Here is a 20,275-nt window from a genome sequence, read left to right on the forward strand (position 1 = left end):
AGATCGACTTAATAAAATATTTATTCAAAGCTCAGAAAATAAAAGGATTCTCACAATTTCTGTCTCTTCAAATCAGCCTTATTCTCAAGTCTTAGAAGCATCAAACTCGAGGAGCTTAGTAGCACTTCAATCATAGGGTCTCTGCGGCGCATCACAACTTGTTAATCAAGTAAGTACGGTCTCCACTTTTTGATAGTGTAAGCAACGGCCTTTCAGTGTAGTAATCATCGCAGTCTTCTAAAGAACCTTCTTCATTTGATGGCTAGTGACAATTGTGACTTTAGTTCCACGTTTTCCCTTTAGGATCACCTGCTTTTCATTAATAAAATACTTCATTATTAATTTAGAAAAAATTTTAAAAAATATCACCTAGGGTTGATAGTCATTCAATTCCAGCACCACTTCAAAGTCTTCCAAGGATAGCAAAATGAAGTCCACAAGTAACTCTTGGCCTTGTATACTCAATTTTAACTTTAAACATTTGCTATCACAAGTTAAAATCCATCCATCAACGACCTTTACTTAAATTTATCAAAGCTTTCAATGTGGTAGGCCAATCTATCAATAACCATACTATCCATAAAATTGTTAGTGCTATCAGTATCAATCAAAACTGTAACATGTTGATGTTCCAAAGTTCCTCCAACTTTCATAGTTTATGGGTTAGAGAAGCCGGCTAATGCATGTATTGTATGTATGATAGGTCTATCATCTTCATCAGAATCCGTACCTTCATGATCGGAGTCCACAATGCATTGTTACTTTCTAGTTCCTCCTCGATTGGTTCAATCATCAGAAGTTGCCCTTGTTTACATTGATGCTTCTTACTCCACTTTTCATCATAGTGCCAGTACAAACCCTTTGCTGATCTTTCCTTGAGTTCTTCTCGGGTTAGTCTTCAAGTGTTAGGGTTTTGGTTGGGAATAGATGAGGCGGGTGGCTTGCTAATCATCTATTTGTTGTCACTTTTATTTTGACGATTTTCCCTACTGATTTTCTCTTTATACAAACGTGCAAATGAGATTATAGCTATCATAATGCGAGGTTGGCAAGCTTTAACTTCACACCAAATATCTAGATTAAGTCCTTTAATAAATGTTCCCACCAATTATCGTTCAAATCTACTATGATATTCTAGCAATATAGAAATCTAGTGAATTTAGCAAGCTGCCCATCAACATTCTCATATTTAGATGGTCCAAAGTGAATGAGAAGCCATTTCTTGAATTGCTCCCACGAGGTGACCTCGTGGCAGGTTTCGTACTAATCATACCATTGGATTGTATCTCCATCTAGTTGGATTGAAGTTATTTTCACCTTGAATTATTCTAGAGTTATATGAAAAAAAAAAAAAAAATTTGCCCTAGAGATTCAACTGGTTGGATCTTCATCTTCCGTTAGGACTGTTTCGGTGTTGAATCTCAGATTTTGATGATAAAATCAATTGGTGAATTAATGATCTAATCCATGTGTTGAGATAAGTGATGCGGGACTAACTACGATTGTGAGAAAGGCGAAACGATTAAAGTAGAATCGAAGTAGGGCCGGAGCCCCTATCCCCCAAGGTGTCACAGACAAACTTCTAAACAGGATGTTTGATGTAATGCTTATGTATGTCCGTGTCTTTTGGTATATTCATTCTTTGCCTAGTATGTAGAGGGACAGCCGAAGGCTTAATAGTCCCATTTTAGTTGGGTTTGGTGGCCGCTTTAGGCTTGTAAATAAAGGTTGTGTCACGTGGACACTTGTGAGAGATTTTCGATCTATAGTGAACCATTTTGACCCTTTGTTGTGTAACTGTTTAGAGCTTATAAAGTTTGCTTATAATTTGCATTGTCTATGAAGTGTTTCTTAGAATGTTTGCTTGTGGATCCCGAGTGAGGCGCTTTCTCTAACCAGTTTTCTCTTTTGTGGGTCCTAAGGGACCATAGGAGGCTTCGGGGAGGCTGACCTTTGCAGATGGACACGCAAGGGTGCCGCACGACTTAGACAAAACCAACTAAGTCCGTGATAGATGGTATCAGAGCGGGACAAGCACTTATAGAAATACTTGGCATGCAAACGTGGGGGACCTAGCGGGGCTGCGTTGAGGGCAGTCAGCACACGCGCTATCGTTTACGAGAAAAATGGGCATAGAGATGTAGGGAAAAGGAGTCGCTAAGAGGAGCGGGCATCTGAGATCGGCATTCAGAGGAATGGCCAACCCTTCACGCGAGAGGCACCACGAGAACAAGTAAGCTTGGAAGAATATGGAGCGCACAAAGGTTGGGATGGCTGAGTTTGAGCTACGGCTCAACGTTGACAACCATACTTGTTGATGCTCAAGGCAAACGAGGCGCTTGGTAAAAGATGAGACCATACAATATGGAAGTAGTTGCTCAGCGACCGAAACAGTTGTGCAAAGCTCATAGAGGTGAGGGAAATTATTAACTCGAAGAATTCGGTACTCATGCATGGGCTTGTATACGGACGATGGAATGTTTGCAGCCATCCTAAGGTGATCGAAACTCGGTGCCATGGAGCATTGAAACATTCTCTTTGGCATATGAAGGATACGTCCATAGGAGGCTGAAGTGTGCAGCGAATTTAGCATGTTGCTAGGCCTTAAGTGGTGCAACGGGGACTGTATTGACGTAGAGTCGCAATCTAGCAAGTGCGTTTGCAGGAGGCAGAATAACGCATAGTTTGTTCAGCAAATCGGAGTAGTCCAAGGGGATGGTGGTCTCCAAAACGAAGAGAGATGTTGCTCCAACGAGACAATTATCCAAGAGGGATAAGTCCCGGCTCTCTAGAGGCAGAATCATGTGGGACGGACCGCACATATTGAGGAGGAGTACCTCAATAAATAGCAACTCCACGAAGCTCAATGGATCGAGCAAGCGGCGAGGAGTCGTCGCATGATCTCGCTTGAGAGAATGCATTGGTGGATGCATTGCGAGATCAAGTGGGAGAGCGACCCAAAGCAACACAAATGTAGGCACACTTGGAGTCGATATGGAGACCGGACTCAAGGGAGGGCTAACCCGTGGAATGGTGGGCGCGAGGGCCACCATCAACTCAATGCAAATAGAGGAGCGGAGCTACTTGGGTGTAACTTGGCGAAGTACCCAAGCTGCATGAAGGGAGCCAGCATAGAAGATGGTACATGGAGCAGAGGCACAATGCTTTCCTTGGACAGAGGTCAAGGACATGAACTCTTGTAGAGGCAAGAGCAGGATCATGTTGTTCCATGGGCCCTTCATTATGACGGAGCAGACTCATCTTGCAAGGTGCCAAAGACGAAGGGAGCTTCTGGGCACATGCACCTTATCTCGGAGAAGCATTTGATGGAGGAACTAAGGTGACTCAACTTGCAGAGGCGAAGTTAGGTTCAGAAGGCCTTGACACGGGACAAGAGGACGCGGAGGCGGGTACTCTTGAAGAATATGCCATAGTGTTACCAGTCAAGTTGCTAAGCAGGAAGCAGTGCGTAGCAAAGATTGTGTTGGTAGGGGCAAAGGCCCAGGATCCAGACAATGGTACACCATTTTCAACGAAGTCAGTGGACTTCGGGAGCTACTAGGCGATGGACTGTCCTAGAATGGTGCTTCATCTAGGTGTGATCCAAGAGTGGGTGGATGAAGGTCGATTGCCAAAGGAACGAACAAAATTGAAGGTGGAAGAGACCCTGCGATGTATTAGCAAAGGCCACACATGGAGGGATCACAATTCGAGTTCATCCCACATGGATCATAATGCAATAGAGATGTCACCAGGAGGCGACATGGTGCAGCGGATCGTGGTGGAACAGTTCGTGGCAATGCGATACACATGACAGTCCTGTGAGGGACTAGATCATACAGAGATATGATCGGGAGCTATTAGAAGCTCCACTTTGGTAAACAACACGACAGCACGAAGGGTTATGGATTCAATGAGTGAAGGCTATGGTACCACAGAGGCAGGTCTTCCGTGCATGTATCGAATTTTGCATCGGATGAAAGCCTTGGTCATCAGCATATGGGGGTTGTGTTCCACCAAGGAAAAAGTTTAAATGCATGTACCATTGAGTCCCATGGGAGGGACTTGATCATGCAGAGGTATGATCGAAGCAACTAGAGAGTTGGACTGCTCTAGAGCTTATATTCGCTTAAGGGAGCTCGGCAAGTCAGAGGACAAGGTCAAGTAAGCGAACGTTGCTACCAAGGAAGCTAAGGAGAACAGAATCGGTGCAAATCCTACAACGTGATGGCAGAGGCCATGCATGAGAGTTGCAGTCTGTCTTTCCATCGACCAAAGGGAGCTGCTTGGAGAACTCAAAGGTGTTGAAGCAGGGGGTCGAAAGGGGTGAGGAAGCGACGATGAGTCCAGAGGGACTTAGCTACCCAAAATCAAGCATCAGTTAGAACGGAGGTGGACTCGGAGGAGTGCCACAGAGACATATCTACTAATCGTGAAGAAAAGGGATGCAGATGCAAGGCGACGGATAGTAGGGCCATGGGTATGGCAGCGCCATGGTACCGTAGAGGCGGGACTTCCTTGAAAGTTATTGATCCCTTGCTCTCATAGAGGGAGAGCGCTTGGTCTTGAAAGGGGCCGAGGAGGTGGAGCATGCAGAGGCAAACTCCAAGTACCGAGATAAGGCTGAAGGGCAGAGGCTAAGAAACTTCATAAGATCGGTGTCAACGAGCTTCTCATCAAGATAGCCGAAAGTGAAGGACTTCGGGTTATGCAATAGTGCACGACCAAGGAACGAAGCAAGCAGTACGCAGTGTTGTACCTTTGCTACTCAGTAGAGTAGGCGGCAGGGTTGATGGAGAAGACGGTACAATCCCAGTGGCGACCAAATCTATTAGAGAATTACTCTAAGTTGGGGTGAAAACTTCCTGCATTCCAGAAGTTTGATGGCATTGAGAAGGTGAATCATAGTAACTAACTCAACGCAAGGAGTGCAAATACTTCAAGTGCTTCAGAAGTGTGAGCAAAGAGTAGGCAAAGGCCAATAACCAGCTCGATGCATGAAGTACAACCTCGAGGAGGCGGGCAAAGTTGAGTAACCTTTGCCTTCTCAACTCTTAAGAGAATGGGCGAAACCGAGTACCCCAATTCTCTTATCATCGCTAGAAAGGAGGATAGTTGACTTTCTTCATCCTCTCCCATAGATCTACAAGTTTTCAGAGATATACGATCTCCCTAGGTAATACATCTTTCTTATACGCGTAGTTTTCGATTTTGTAGGTTTTTGCACACTAATCTTCGCACGACGATGAAACCTTCTTTTTTTGTAGGAAATTTTAGGATTTCATTTTCTATTCTTCCACTACACATGTGATGCTGTCCTAGATTTCCCTATTGAATCTCGAATTTTAATGATGAAACTAATTGATAGTATTTATGATTTGATCTGCATTTTGAGTGACACAGGATGCTTCGATCAGGAAGAGACAATTAAAGCAGGAAGAATCATGTTGGGCTAGAGGAAAACATGTCAGAAGATTGGACGTCGGGCCAAAGGATCGATCGACATATCGATAGAAGGCCTCGGGCCATAGATTCGGGCATCGAGCCAAGAAGAGCAAATATTGCACCAAGGATATCGGAGTTGCGGATGTCAACTAACCGATTGGGCAATAGGCCGCAAGAGAGGATGCTACGCCGAAGAATCGGATGAAATGTCGATGGACCAATCATGCTAGACGACATAATTCATGCGTAGTAATAATTATATAGATTGAAGTGTATTTTTACATGTGCAGGATTAACTACGATAGCAAGGTGTAAAGCGAAATGAAGTCCCGGAGTCAAGAACACGATTTCGTTAGGAGTTTGAGAGTTCGTCGGAATTCCGGACGTTCATCGGAAGTTCTGTCTGAATTGACCGAGAAGTCCCAGAGCTTGCCAAAGAAGCTCATCGGAACTCGCCAAGAAGATCATCATGAAGTCGAGGAGCTCACTGGAAGTCCACTGGAACATTGACGAGAGATCGTCGGAAGTTCGTTGGAAGATCGCCGGAATAAACCTAGACTTACGGACTTTGTTTAACTTAGTAAATGTCTTAAAATTCATAGTTAGCACATAATAGGGATTAAAATTGGGCCAACCCAATTAGGGGACAGTTGGGCCAAGTTTGGGCTATGTTGGGCCAAGAGAAAGGCCCAAACAATGACCAAACAGGTGAAACCATCATGGGACAGTCTCCGAGACTGTGTCAAGCGGTGGTACCACCAATCTGGGTGGTGGTACCGCCTAGACTCAGTCTCCGAGACTATCTGGGTGGTGATACCACCCAATGTCAGGTTGTAGGTGGTGGTACCGCCCAATGCAAGCGGTGGTATCGCCCGTACCCTAAAATTTCGGGGGTTTAAATTTTGGGTTCCAAATTTGAATCCATTTGGGGCCTATAAATGCCTCAACTATTCTTGCATAAATAAGCAAGAAATATTGAGCAAAACCCTGTGATTCTAAAGTTTTAAACCTTAGAAAGTTGAGTTCCCTCCTCCCAAAGCTTAGAGAGAGTTCTAAAGGAGGTGTGAGAGGGATACCATGTAAAAGAGGGTTGTAAAAGGTTGTCTCCTAAACCTGTGAAAAGGAGAAGAGGGGTGTAAAAGGGTAGTTGGTCTTCGCCATTGAAAGAAGACCGATAGTAGATGCCAGTGGCCTCGATGAAAGAGGAATCGACAAAGTGGATGTAGGTCACAACGATCGAACCACTATAAAAATCTGGTTTGCGTTTCTCTTGTGCAATTTACTTTACTACAAACTACTTTACTTTCTTTACATCCACTATGCTCTTCCATACGCTTTCAAGGTTAATACCTTTATGAAATGGTTTTTCGTCGAAAATAGATTTAATCGTAATGAAGTTTTGAACCGACATAATTTTTACCGTTGCACTAATTCACCCCCCCCTCTTAGTGCCGACTCTTTTCCTAACAATTGGTATCAGAGCCTCGTATTTCTCATTTGGTTTAACACCTAAGAGAAATGACTCTTTTCGGCTTTCAAGAGGGTCACTCTCTCATTCATCCTCCCTTTTTTAATTGGATGGATTACAGATATTGGAAAACTCAAATAAGAGGTTTATTGCTTTCTTTGGATTTGAACTTATGGAACATTGTTGAAAATGGTTTTCGAATGTCTTCTCTTCCAATGAACCATTGGAATGATTTGGAGAAAAAGACATTTTCTTTAAATGCTAGAGCTATGAAAGCTCTATTTTGTGCCTTAGACAAAAACGAGTTTAATCAGGTTTCTACTTGCGAAACGACTTTCGATATATGGAACACTCTTGAAATCACACATGAAGGCACTAATAGAGTAAAAGATTCTAAAATAAATCTTTTAATGCACGATTTTGAACTATTTCGAATGAAGCCGAGCGAAACCGTTGTTGACATGTACACCCGTTTTACGAATGTCGTCAATGGTTTAAAAGCTCTTGGCAAATGCTTTTCTAATTTTGAGCTCGTTAATAAGATTTTACGATCCCTTTCTAAGAATTGGGATTAAAAAATAACGACTATATAAGAATAAAAAAATTTGAATATTTTTTTTATTGAAGAACTTATCGGGTCTCTAATGACCTATGAAATGACGTGCAATGCACGTAAAGAACTTGAGAACCACCTTCCAAAGAATGGGAAGGATTTCGAACTAAGAATAATTGAAGACCACTTGAACATAAGCTCAAGTGATGGTGAACTTTAACTCATCACTATGAAATTTAAAAAGTTCATGAAATAAAATTTAAAGAACAAAAAGAATGCAACTACTTGCTATGAACACAAGAAGAGGGAAGAACTTTGGGATGAATCAAGCTCATCCGAAGATAAGGAGAAAATCAACAAGGGCGAAGTGGCAAACTACGCCTTAACGACTTTCTACAACGAGGTAAACAACTCAAACGAAACTCCCTTAGTTTACTTTGAAATTATTTAATGTTCTTCATGAGTTGTTTTTAATTTAGTTTTAAAAAAAATTTATCTAAATTTCTTTTTAAAAATTACATGTTTAATAATGTAATGAAAATGTAAAAATTGGGATCATGCTAGTAATTTTGAAAATGATAATGAAAATTACATATTTTATGTTAAAGGAATAAAATATTAGATTTAAATCTAATAATAATCCTATGTATGTTTTTCAACAAGAAATAATGTGTATTTCCGATGTTGATTGAAATCATGCTTGATTGTTTAATGATGTAATAATGTAACAAAATATTAAATATAAATCAAATGCTTGTACACTTAACAAGATTAATCATATTGTTTCTTAATTTTAATTAAAGATGCTCTATGATTAATGAAATCAAGTTTTATTTGAAGTAATGATTTGATATCATGCTCAATGAGTTTATGTTTCAAATTTATGCATGATGATTCTTGAAATTTCTTATGCATAAATCAAGATACTGTATCATTTGATCCCTTATGTTTCTTTTTACTATTTATAAAAAAAAGAGATTTGATGAAATAAATCATGTCTTATGGCATTCATGATTTGATATTATTATCTTTCATGACATAATGTGTAAATTCCTTTGTATTTGTGGTTGCAAACCTCATGTTATTAGTAGAGTATTGATGTAAAATTTATATTCCACTCTACTTCTTCCTTGTTTATAATAACAAAGGGGAGAAAAAATATTGCTAGCTTAAATGAGAAACTTAGATATGTTAGATCTTCCAAATACATAAATTCTTCTTATACATTTTCCGGATTATGATCATGATCTCTTAAATTTTAGACTTGATCTTTCATTTTTTTTTATTGAAATAATGACTGAAACATTGATGATATGAATGCATGAAATACTCATAATATTGTTTTGATGCTCTAAAATAATATAAATTTGCTAGCTTATGAGTATCATATATAATATGATGATTGATTTATTTTTAGTATCATGCATAAAGTAAGGATGATATGTAAAGTTTTAAAATTGTGCATGTTGTAAATTGAAACTATAACGATGCACAAATATATTGAAATAATGATTGAGTAATTATGAATGATAATTTGATATTATGCATGTAATATTTCAACTTATGATAATGATGCATGTAATGATAAAATATTCATGATGAAAAATTGTTTTGACATTCATAACTTGATTTTTCATCTTTGATTATTCATCCTTTGTCATAATTTAAAAATTATTGTAAAGGGAAAAACAGATACAAAATTGTATTCTTCTCTTCTTTTTTTACAATGACAAACGGGGAGATAGCTAGCTTGCATAAGTTAAGAAGATGCAAAAACTTACTTGCTTGCTTGCACATCTAAAGAGAAGATGCAAACGTACTTCATATAACTTGCTTCATGTAAAACATTGTATCTTGCTAGCTTGTTATCTTACATTATTTTTCAATAACTTGCTAGCATTCTTACTTCAAATAGAAGTAACATATGCCAAATTGCTAGCTTGATTGTTGTAAAATAATATAAAATTTTGCTAGCTTGCACTTTGCAAAGGAAGCAAAAATAGCACTTCTCAAAAGAGAAGAAAGAGCTTGTGTTGGGTCCAAGCCCACATAAGCTTGTGTTGGGTCCAGCCTATATGTGGGCTTGGACAATTGGGCCTATTGAGCCCAAATCAGCAAATGAAAGAAATTAAAAAGAGGAGAGAGAAGGTGAGGAAAATAGATCATATTGCAGTGTGCGGCGTGTAGAGAAAAGAGGAGAGAAAAATAGAGAGAGAACGATTAGGTTTCTGAGTTTTCTGCTTGACGATCAGTGGCCAAACGTTATCAGTTTCGGCCCAAACTTTATGTGAAGAATCCTTGTAGCAAACTCTACAATCCTAACGGTGTTGATCTGCAGTTTACCCTCTCTAAGGTACTTTCCTGTGAAATCCACTTTGTGAGACCTAGAATTCTCTTTTGAGGAGATACATCCTATATGATGAAGATATGCTATTCTTGAGCCAAGATCTATGATCTTGATGTTATTCTGATTCTCTAGTTATTCTAGAGAAGACCTACTATAAACCTGTTATCATTATTATTGATAGTAGAAGTTTGAGGTGGACTACGGTCCCGTGGTTTTTCCCATATTGGGTTTTTCACATTAAAAAGATTTGGTCTCACCGTGTGATTGATTTTTGCTCTATTGTTTATGCTGTGCTGGTTGATATTTTCATTTGGATATCAAGTTGGTATTTTGATGAGGAACCTATTTTGATACACAAAGAGGGAAAGAATTATTCCGCTTTAACAGGATTCTTCCCAACAAGTGGTATCAGAGCAACATGTTGTTTGGTGCTAGTTTTCTTGTGTGATTGAAATGGAGTCTGATGGTATGATTAAATTGAACTCATCAAATTATTCAACTTGGAGGCGTATGATGGAAGATTTGCTTTATTGCAAAGATTTGTATAAGCCCATCAAGGTTAAAGATAAACCTTCTACTATTGACGATGAAGAATGAGAAGTTCAACATAGAAAAACTATTGCCTATATTAGAAGATGGATGGATATAAACTTGCATGAGCATATTTCTGATGAAACCAGAGCTGATGTTATTTGGCAAATGTTAGAAAACCCCTTTGCGAAAAAGACAGTGGGAAATAGAATTTCTCTCCTCAGAAGGCTTGTAAATTTGAAGTATAAAGATGGTGGTAACATTGTTGAGCACATAAGCCTATTTCAGAGTCTTGCAAACAAGTTGGTTGCTATGAAAATGAATATAGATGATGAGATGCAAGGATTATTACTTCTCAGCTCTTTATCAAAAAGTTGGGAAACATATGTGGTGACTATTTGCAACTCCACGCCAGAGGGAACTCTAACTATTGATATGGTTAAAGACAGTTTGCTAAATGAAGATGCCAGAAGGAAAGAACAGGGTGAATCTTCTTCTGGGGCACTTGTTACTGAAAAACAAGAAAGACGTGGAAGAAGTCATAGCAGAAACCCACATAGATATAGAGGAAGATCCAAGTCTAGAAGAAATATCAAATGTTTTCACTGTAACAGGCCAGGTCACATGAAGAAAGAGTGTAGGTTTTGGAAGCGAGAACAGAATGAAATGAAGAAAAATAAGAAAGAGACCAATACAATTACTGCTGAAGGTAATATCACTATTGTCTGTGATGAAGGTTGTGTTAGCCTTGTAGCTTAGGACAGTAATTGGGTAATTGACTCTGGTGCTTCATTTCATGTCACTTCTCATGGTGATTTCTTTAGATCTTACACTGTTGGTGATTTTGGTAATGTCAAAATGGGAAACAATGGTACATCTAAGATTGTGGGTATTGGAGATATTTGCTTGGAGACCAGTATTGGGAGCAAATTAATACTCAAAGATATAAGGCATGTTCCAGATATTCGTCTTAACTTGATATCTACAGGTAGACTTGATGATGAGGGCTTTGCATATTATTTTGGTGAAAGTAGATGGAAACTCACTAAAGGTTCTCTAATTGTGGCAAAAGGAAAGAAGATTAACTCTTTTTATGTCATGGAAGCTAAGCTACACAAAGGAGAGATTAATGCAATTCAAAAAGGTGAAAGTATAGATCTTTAGCATAAGAGGCTTGGACATATCAGGGAGAAGGGACTTCAAACTCTTGCTAGAAAGCAGTTCTTACTAGAGTTGCAAGGTACATCTCTTAAATCTTGTGATCATTGCTTAGTTGGAAAAACACAGAGTTGCATTTCAGACATATCCATCATCTAGAATATCAGATATTATTGATTTAGTTTATACTGATGTTTGTACTATGCAAACTAAAACTCTTGGAAGTGCTCTTTATTTTATTACTTTTATTGATGACCATTCTAGAAAAGTGTGAGCTTTTGCTTTGAAATCTAAAGACTAGGTATTCGATGCTTTCAAGGAGTTTCATGTCAGTGTTGAAAGAGAAACTGGTAGAAAACTAAAGTGTATTCGATCAGATAATGGTGGCGAGTACAGGGGTCCTTTTGAGAATTATTGTAGGTTCCGTGGTATCAGGCTTGAGAAAACAGTTCCTAAAACTCCTCAGCAGAACGGTGTGGCAGAAAGGATGAACAGAACCATTGAAGAAAGGATTAGGTGTATGTTTTCCCATGCCAAGTTACCGAAGTCATTTTGGGGGGAGGCTATGAGAACTACAGTTGACCTGATAAATCTTTCTCCATCAGTTCCTCTGCAATGTGATGTTCCAGAGAGAGTATGGAGAGGAAAAGATATATCTTATAATCACTTAAAAGTCTTTGGGTGTAAAGCATTTGTTCATATTCCCAAAGATGAGAGGTCCAAGCTTGATAGTAAAGCAAAAGCATGTATCTTCTTGGGATATGGTCATTAAGAGTTTGGTTACAGATTATGGGATCTAGTGAACAAGAAGATTATTAGAAGCAGAGATGTTGTGTTTCTTGAAGACCAATTGTTTGATGATGGTGATAATATTGAGAAGCCAGAAACCTCTATTTATATTCCTTGGAGTTTGGGTCTAGTTCCTTCACCTATAGTTCATGATGATCATGGGGGAGATAAACAAGAAGATTGTGGTGAGAATACCAGTGATGATACACCTATAGTTGATGATGCTGAACCAACTGAACCAGCACCTCCACCACCAGTTGAGATTCCATTGAGAAGATCCACTAGAGAGCGACAACCCTCTACCAGATATCCTCCACATGAGTATGCTATGCTTACTGACGAGGGAGAGCCAGAAACTTACTAAGAAGCTATTCTACATGAGAATAAGAATGAGTGGGTTAAAGCCATGCAAGAAGAGATGAGATCCTTGCTTGAGAATCACACCTATGACTTGGTAAAGTTGCCTAAAGAGAAGAAAGCTCTCAAGAATAAGTGGGTTTATAAATTGAAGACTGAAAATAATAGCTCACAACAGAGATACAAGGCACGACTAGTTGTGAAAGGATTCAGTCAGAAGAAAGGTATTGACCTTGAAGAAATATTTTCTCCGGTTGTAAAAATGTCCTCTATCCGAGTTGTTCTTGGTTTGGCTGTCCGCTTGAATTTAGAAGTTGAACAACTTGATGTAAAAACAACATTTCTTCATGGTGACTTAGAAGAAGAAATTTACATGGAGCAACCAGAAGGTTTCAAAGTGAAGGGAAAAGAAAATAAGGTGTGTAAGCTTAGGAAAAGCTTATATGGACTCAAACAGGCACCTAGACAAATATATAAGAAGTTTGATTCCTTTATGATGAGCCAAGGGTATGATAGAACCACATTTGATCATTGTGTGTTTATGAAGAAATTTTCAGATGATGATTTTATTATTTTACTACTATATGTTGATGATATGCTGATTGTTGGCCATGATGTTGGAAAAATTGGAAAGCTTAAAAGAGAGCTAAGTAAGTCTTTTGCCATGAAAGACTTGGGATCGGTGAAACAAATACTTGGCATGAAGATTCTTCGTGATAGGAAGAAAAGAAAGATTTGGCTATCTCAGGAGACTTACATTGAAAAGGTTCTTGAAAGATTCAATATGAGTAAAGCCAAAGCAGTTTGTTCTCCACTTGCAGGTCATTTCAAGTTGAGTTCGAAACAATGTCCTACAAGTGAGAAAGAAAAAGAAGAAATGTCCAGAGTGCCTTACTCATCTGCAGTAGGCAGTTTGATGTATGCTATGGTTTATACTAGGCCAGATATAGCTCATGTAATTGGAGTTGTCAGTCGATTTCTCTCAAATCCTGGAAAGGAACATTGGGCAGCAGTGAAATGGATATTAAGATATCTAAAAGGTACTTCCAGGTTGTGTTTATGTTTTGGCAGTGATGAACCTGTGTTAGAAGGCTACACAGATGCAGACATGGCAAGTGATACTAATTCCAGGAAGTCCACTTCGAGATTCTTGATGACATTTGTAGGAGGAGCAGTCTCTTGGCAGTCTAAGTTACAGAAGTGTGTTGCTCTATCAACCAAAGAAGCAGAATATAAAGCAATTACTGAAGCCTGCAAGGAAACTTTATGGATGAAAACGTTTCTACAGGAATTGAGCTTGAAACAGGAAGGATATACTGTTTACTGTGATAGTCAGAGTGCCATTCACCTCTCCAAGAATTCAACATACCATTCTAGATCCAAGCATATTGATGTGAGATATCACTGGATTCGTGATGTGCTTGAGTTGAAAGAATTACAGTTGGAAAATGTGCATACCAATGATAATGGTTCAGATATGTTGACAAAGTATTTGCCTAAGGAGAAGCTTGAAGCATGTAGGCGAAGAGCGGGCTTGGTACAACCCACCATATGAGCTGGAGGGGGAGAATTGTTGGGTCCAGCCCATATGTGGGCTTGGACAATTGGGCCTATTGAGCCCAAATCAGCAAATGAAAGAAATTAAAAAAAGGAGAGAGAAGGTGAGGAAAATAGATCAGATTGCAGCGTGCAGCGTGCGACATGTAGAGAAAAGAGGAGAGAAAAATAGAGAGAGAAAGATTAGATTTCTGAGTTTTCTGCTTGACGATCGGTGGCCAAAAGTTGTCAGTTTTGGCCCAAATTTTATGTGGAGAATCCTTGCAGTAAACTCTACAATCCTAACGGTGTTGATCTGCAGTTTACCCTCTCTAAGGTACTTTCCTGTGATATCCACTTTGTGAGACCTAGAATTCTCTTTTGAGGAGATCCATCCTATATGATGAAGATATGCTATTTTTGAGCGAAGATCTATGATCTTGATGTTATTTTGATCCTCTAGTTATTCTAGAGAAGACCTACTGTAAACCTGTTATCATTATTATTGATAGTGGAAGTTTAAGGTGGACTACGGTCCCATGGTTTTTCCCACATTGGATTTTTCACGTTAAAAAGATTTGGTCTCACTGTGCGATTGATTTTTGATTTATTGTTTATGCTGTGCTGGTTGATATTTTCATTTGGATATCAAGTTGGTATTTTGATGAGGAACCTATTTTAATACATAAAGAGGGAAAAAATTATTCCGCTTTAACAGGTTTCTTCCCAACAGCTTGCTATCTTGAACATCACTATCTTGCCAATCTCAAGAAGTAAAACTTGCAACTTGCATATTGCAATAGGAAGCAAGAATCGCTAGCTTACACACTTCAACAAGAAAACTATCTTGCATTTGCTTTCGAAATTTTTGCTAGCTTGCATGTTGTAAACTTGCTATCTTACTACCTTACATATCTAAAACTTGATAGCTTGCATGATGTAACACTTGCTAAATTTTCTAGCTTACAAATTGCATGATGATAAAACTTGATATTATGTTTTTCATGCAATGATTTGAACTTATATCACAAACACTTGAGAGTTGGAACTTCTCCTTTTTGTTGATGACAAAGGGGGAGAAATCTGATCATGTTATGCATGATGATGTGTTGCAAATATTCATGATAAAATTTGCAATGACTTGAATTCAGCTTGAATTCAAGGTTCTATCAATATGGCATATTGATAGGGGGGTTTGTTTAAACTCCGGGAGTTAAGGTTAACTCCGTCATCAATTGGTTGTCATCATCGAAAAGGGGGAGATTGTTGAATCTTGGATTTTGATGATGAAACCAATTGATAGTATTTATGATTTGATCTATGTTTTGAGTGATGCAGGATGCTTCGATCAGAGAGAAACAATTAAAGCAGGAAGAATCATGTTAGGCCAAAGGAAAACATGTCAAAAGATTGGACGTCGGGTTGGAGGATCGATCGACATATCGACAGAAGGCTTTGGGCCATGGATTCGGGCATCGGGCCAAGAAGAGCGGATATTGCGCCAAGGATATCAGAGTTGTAGAGGTTAACTAGCTGATTGGGCAATAGGTCGTAAGAGATGACAATGCACCGAAGAATCAAACAAAGCGTTGATGGACCAATGACATGCCGGACTACACGATTCATGCTTAGTAATAATTGTATAGATTGAAGTGCATTTTTATATGTGTAGGATTAACTATGATAGCAAGGCATAAAGCAAAATGAAGTCCCGGAGTCAAGAACGCGATTTTGTTGGGAGTTTGAGAGTTCATCAGAATTCCGGACGTTCGTCAGAAGTTCTGTTAGAATTGACTGAGAAGTCTCGGAGCTTGCTAAAGAAGCTCGACGGAACTCGCCAAGAAGATCATCATGAAGTCCAAGAGCTTGCGGGAGTCCACTGGAACATTACCGAGAGATCATCGGAAGTTCGTTGGAAGATCGTCGGAAGCTTGCTAGAAGAAACCTAGACTTACGACTTTGTTTAACTTAGTAAATGTCTTAAAATTCATAGTTAGCATATAATAGGGATTAGAATTGGTCCAACCCAATTAGGGGATAGTTGGGCCAAGTTTTGGCTGTGTTGGGCCAAGAGAGGCCGAAACAGTGACCAAACAGGTCAAATCGTCGTGGCACAATCTCTAAGACTATGTCAGGCGGTGGTACCGCTAGTTTGGGCAGTGGTACCACCCAGAATCAGTCTCCGAGACTGTCTAGGCGGTGGTACCGCTAGTCTGGGTGATGGTACCGCCCAATGTCAGGCTGCAGGCGATGGTACCACCCATTGCAAGCTGTGGTACCGCCCGTACCCTAAAATTTTAGGGGTTTAGATTTTGGGCTCCAAATTTGAATCCATTTGGGGCCTATAAATACCCCAGCTATTCCTACATAGATAAGCAAGAAATATTGAGCAAAACCTTGTGATTCTAAAGTTATAAACCTTAGAAAGTTGAGTTCCCTCCTCCTAAAACTTAGAGAGAGTTCTAAGGGAGGTGTGAGAGGGATACCCTGTAAAAGAGGGTTGTAAAAGGTTGTTTCATAAACCTGTGAAAACGAGAAGAGGGGTGTAAAAGGGTAGTTGGTCTTCACCCATTGAAAGAAGACCGATAGTGGATGCCGATGGCCTCGATAGAAGAGGAATCAGCAAAGTGGATATAGGTCACGACGACCGAACCACTATAAAAATCTGGTTTGCGTTTTTCTTGTGCAATTTACTTTACTGCAAACCACTTTACTTGCTTTACATCGACTACGCTCTTCCGTACGCTTTCAAAGTTAATACCTTTATGAAATAGTTTTTCGTCAGAAATGGATTTAATCGCAATGAAATTTTGAATCGACGTAATTTTTACTGCTGCACTAATTCACCCTCCCCCCTCTTAGTGCCAACTCTTTTCCTAACATTCCCAACATGTATAATATGCTAAAAACTTCATAATTGTGCTAGATATGTGGTTGATTTTTAAAATCTTGATCGAGGTCTTTTAGGGTCAAATTAAGTTGGTATTAGGCGAAAACCATGCCAACTTGTCAAGGAACCCATTGGGCTCAAACCAAGACCGAATTAGGTCTATTAGAAGCTAAATCGATAACCTAAAGTATGCCTAAGTAGCGATACCGCCAAGCCCAGGTAGTAGTACCGCTTGAGTTAACCGAAAATCATTGTTTGTATTTTTTTTATGGTAGTACCACCTAGGGCGGCGATGGTATTACCTTGGCCTATGGTAATACCACCAAAGCCTTGATTCATGGCCTCGTTATAGTAATAGTACCGCTAGTACCCCAAAATTTTTGGAATTTAAAATTTTTTTCCTCCATTCTTGTAGCCTTTTGCCTAATAAATACTTTTCTCATGCTTGATGGATGGAGCACTAATTCCTAAGTACAAAAGTATTGTAGACTCTCTCTTTCAACATTATTTGAGTCTCTTCCTCCTTGAGATTAGAGGAGATTCTAAGTTATAGAAGGTAAGAGATTTTATAAAAGAAAGATTATGAATGTTCTCTCCAAAGCCTATTAAAAGCAGAAAATCTGTAACAAGGATAGTTGATCTTCACTTGTTAGAAATAAGATCGGTAATGAAAACCGATGACATCGACAAAAGAGGAATTAGGAATAGACATAAGTCGGGAAGACCAAACCACTATAAATTGGTTTGCAATCCTTTTCTTCCTTATGATTTGTTATTGTTTACTCATTTATTTTACTCACAACCTTTACTCACATTCTTAGTTAATTATATTTTCAATATGGATTTATCGATCAAATTTTAAAATCAGTTTAAATTTGTTATAACACTAATTCAACTCCTCCCTAGTGCCATTAAGATCCTAACACCCACTGCTATCACTTTCACTTTAAAATAATATAATGTTCTTTTGATTTTTGGGTTAAAAGAAATCCCTACAAGTTATTAATAATATGAGTTGAAGTACCAAAATCTATCCACCAAGCATTAGAAGGGATTTTAGTAATGCTTAATTCAAAATATACAAAAGTAAATATTTTACCTCATTTTTCAAACTAAGCTTTACATTTAGTGTAGTCCTTCTTATATCCTTTCTTACCAAAAAAAAAAAAAAGACACTTTATTATAAAGACTTTTTTTTCTTAAGTCTAAGCAAAATTTTTAAACCTAACAAACTTCTTTGACCTTTTCTTGTTACCAAGTCTTTGAGAAATAGTTAAAACATCATGAGCCTTTTTGTGCTTCAATCTTAATTCCTCTTGCTACATATACTTATTAACTAATTCAAGTTCCATAGGATCTTAAACAACCCAAATTATGAATGAAAAGAATTAGGAATAAATTATATAAGAAAAGACTTGCCAACACTCATGACTAAGGAATTAAACTTGTCAAATTTATTAGCCATATAAAGATATGATCTCTAGTTTTTTAGTACCATCATATTGAGCTATAGTCAACTCCTTCATCAGAGTGCTAGATAATGATTTATTAATAATTTTGAAACGTTCTTCAATAGTCTTTAAGTATTTCACAACGCTATTTATCAATGATAATCAAATCTTCATATTATTTACAATTATCATTTTTATGAATATCAGACTAAACTTATTAGATCTTTCCCAAGTATTAAGATCCAATACATCTAATGTAAACTACACATGCTAAAGAAGAATTACTAAAATTATAAATTTTTTTTTTGAGTTATCAAGTTATAATGAACTATTTATATTATAAATATTTCTCCTTTCAATGAAATATTGATATATTTAATATTCACTTAATATCACAATTATCAAGAAATCCATATGTCTTTGTGATGTTACCTTTAGGAATATAACCCTAATATGCCTGGTTATTCAAACAATAATATCCTTCCTCATCATATAATTAATTAAAAAATACTATCCTTGAAATTATCTAAATCTCTTAATTATGAGTATTATTATAAATATTATTTTTTAAATATAATTTTATTAATTTAAACCATTTTATTGACTATAAGATTAATAAAAATATAAAATAAATAATAAATTATTTATTTAATTTATATCTCAAAAGTCTATCATCCAATGTCACTTTGATAACTACCAATCAAACAAAATTTAGAGATATAAACTATAAATAATATTCACTTATTTTTTTTAATACTATTATTATGTAAAATTTATTCAATAAAATATCATAATAATAATTGAATATAAATATTAATAAGCACAATTAAGTAATCAAGAATAAACAAAAGGCTTTCGTGTGAAACTAAATAGTATTTCATAAATTTCTTTTATACTCATATATTTAATAACTGCATAAATATCTATAATAATAATAATAGTAATAATAATAATAATAATAATTTCTAAATAACATAAATAATCAAATTAAACAATAATAAATTATGTTACATGGCTAGTAATAATAAAAATAAAACTAAAATATCTATAATTTATTTTTCTTTAATTTTGATAAAATTATTTATCAAATTTTTTATGACATAATTTATATTATTGTTGATGAATTATGGCTATGGAAGAATGATGCTAAATCTGAAGGGCAAAAATATAAACAAAGGATATTGACAGAAAATAAACTATTCATAAGGGTCAGATTCCAATTTTGTCATTAAGGACATACTTCAAAATTAGATAATATCGATCGAAAACAAAAAATTTAATAAGGGTAAGATTGGAATTTTGTCATTAAGGATATAGATAAAAAATTGTTAATTTTGAAGGACAAAATTGAAACTAAGGATATAGATTGAAATTAATTGATTCCGAAGGGTAAAATTGACCTTAACCGGGCGGAAACTGAACCCACTTTTCTCCCAACTGCTACCGCAGCCCTAGTGCGATTCCCACGCGCGAGTCTCAACTCTAACGCACCATCGCCGGCGGATTGGCGCTGCCAGCCGACCATCACAGCACTTTGGACCACCGCGAGCAAGCCCGCAACTTTTGCTAGCTGTCGTCGTCCGTCACCTGCCTGCGCTGTGCAGGCCTACTTCACCCTCCGCGCGTGCCGTCAACGCAGCACCGCCGTCCGCAGTCAGCAGCGCACCCCGGGAGGGCCGTCGGAAGCCGCCGCCCTCAACAGGGCTGTCGCATCCGCCGTTACCCACAGCAGTAGTCGGTGCACGCAGCG

The sequence above is a fragment of the Musa acuminata genome, chromosome BXJ2-5, assembly GCF_036884655.1.
Source record: "Musa acuminata AAA Group cultivar baxijiao chromosome BXJ2-5, Cavendish_Baxijiao_AAA, whole genome shotgun sequence".
Taxonomy (NCBI): Eukaryota; Viridiplantae; Streptophyta; class Magnoliopsida; order Zingiberales; family Musaceae; genus Musa; species Musa acuminata.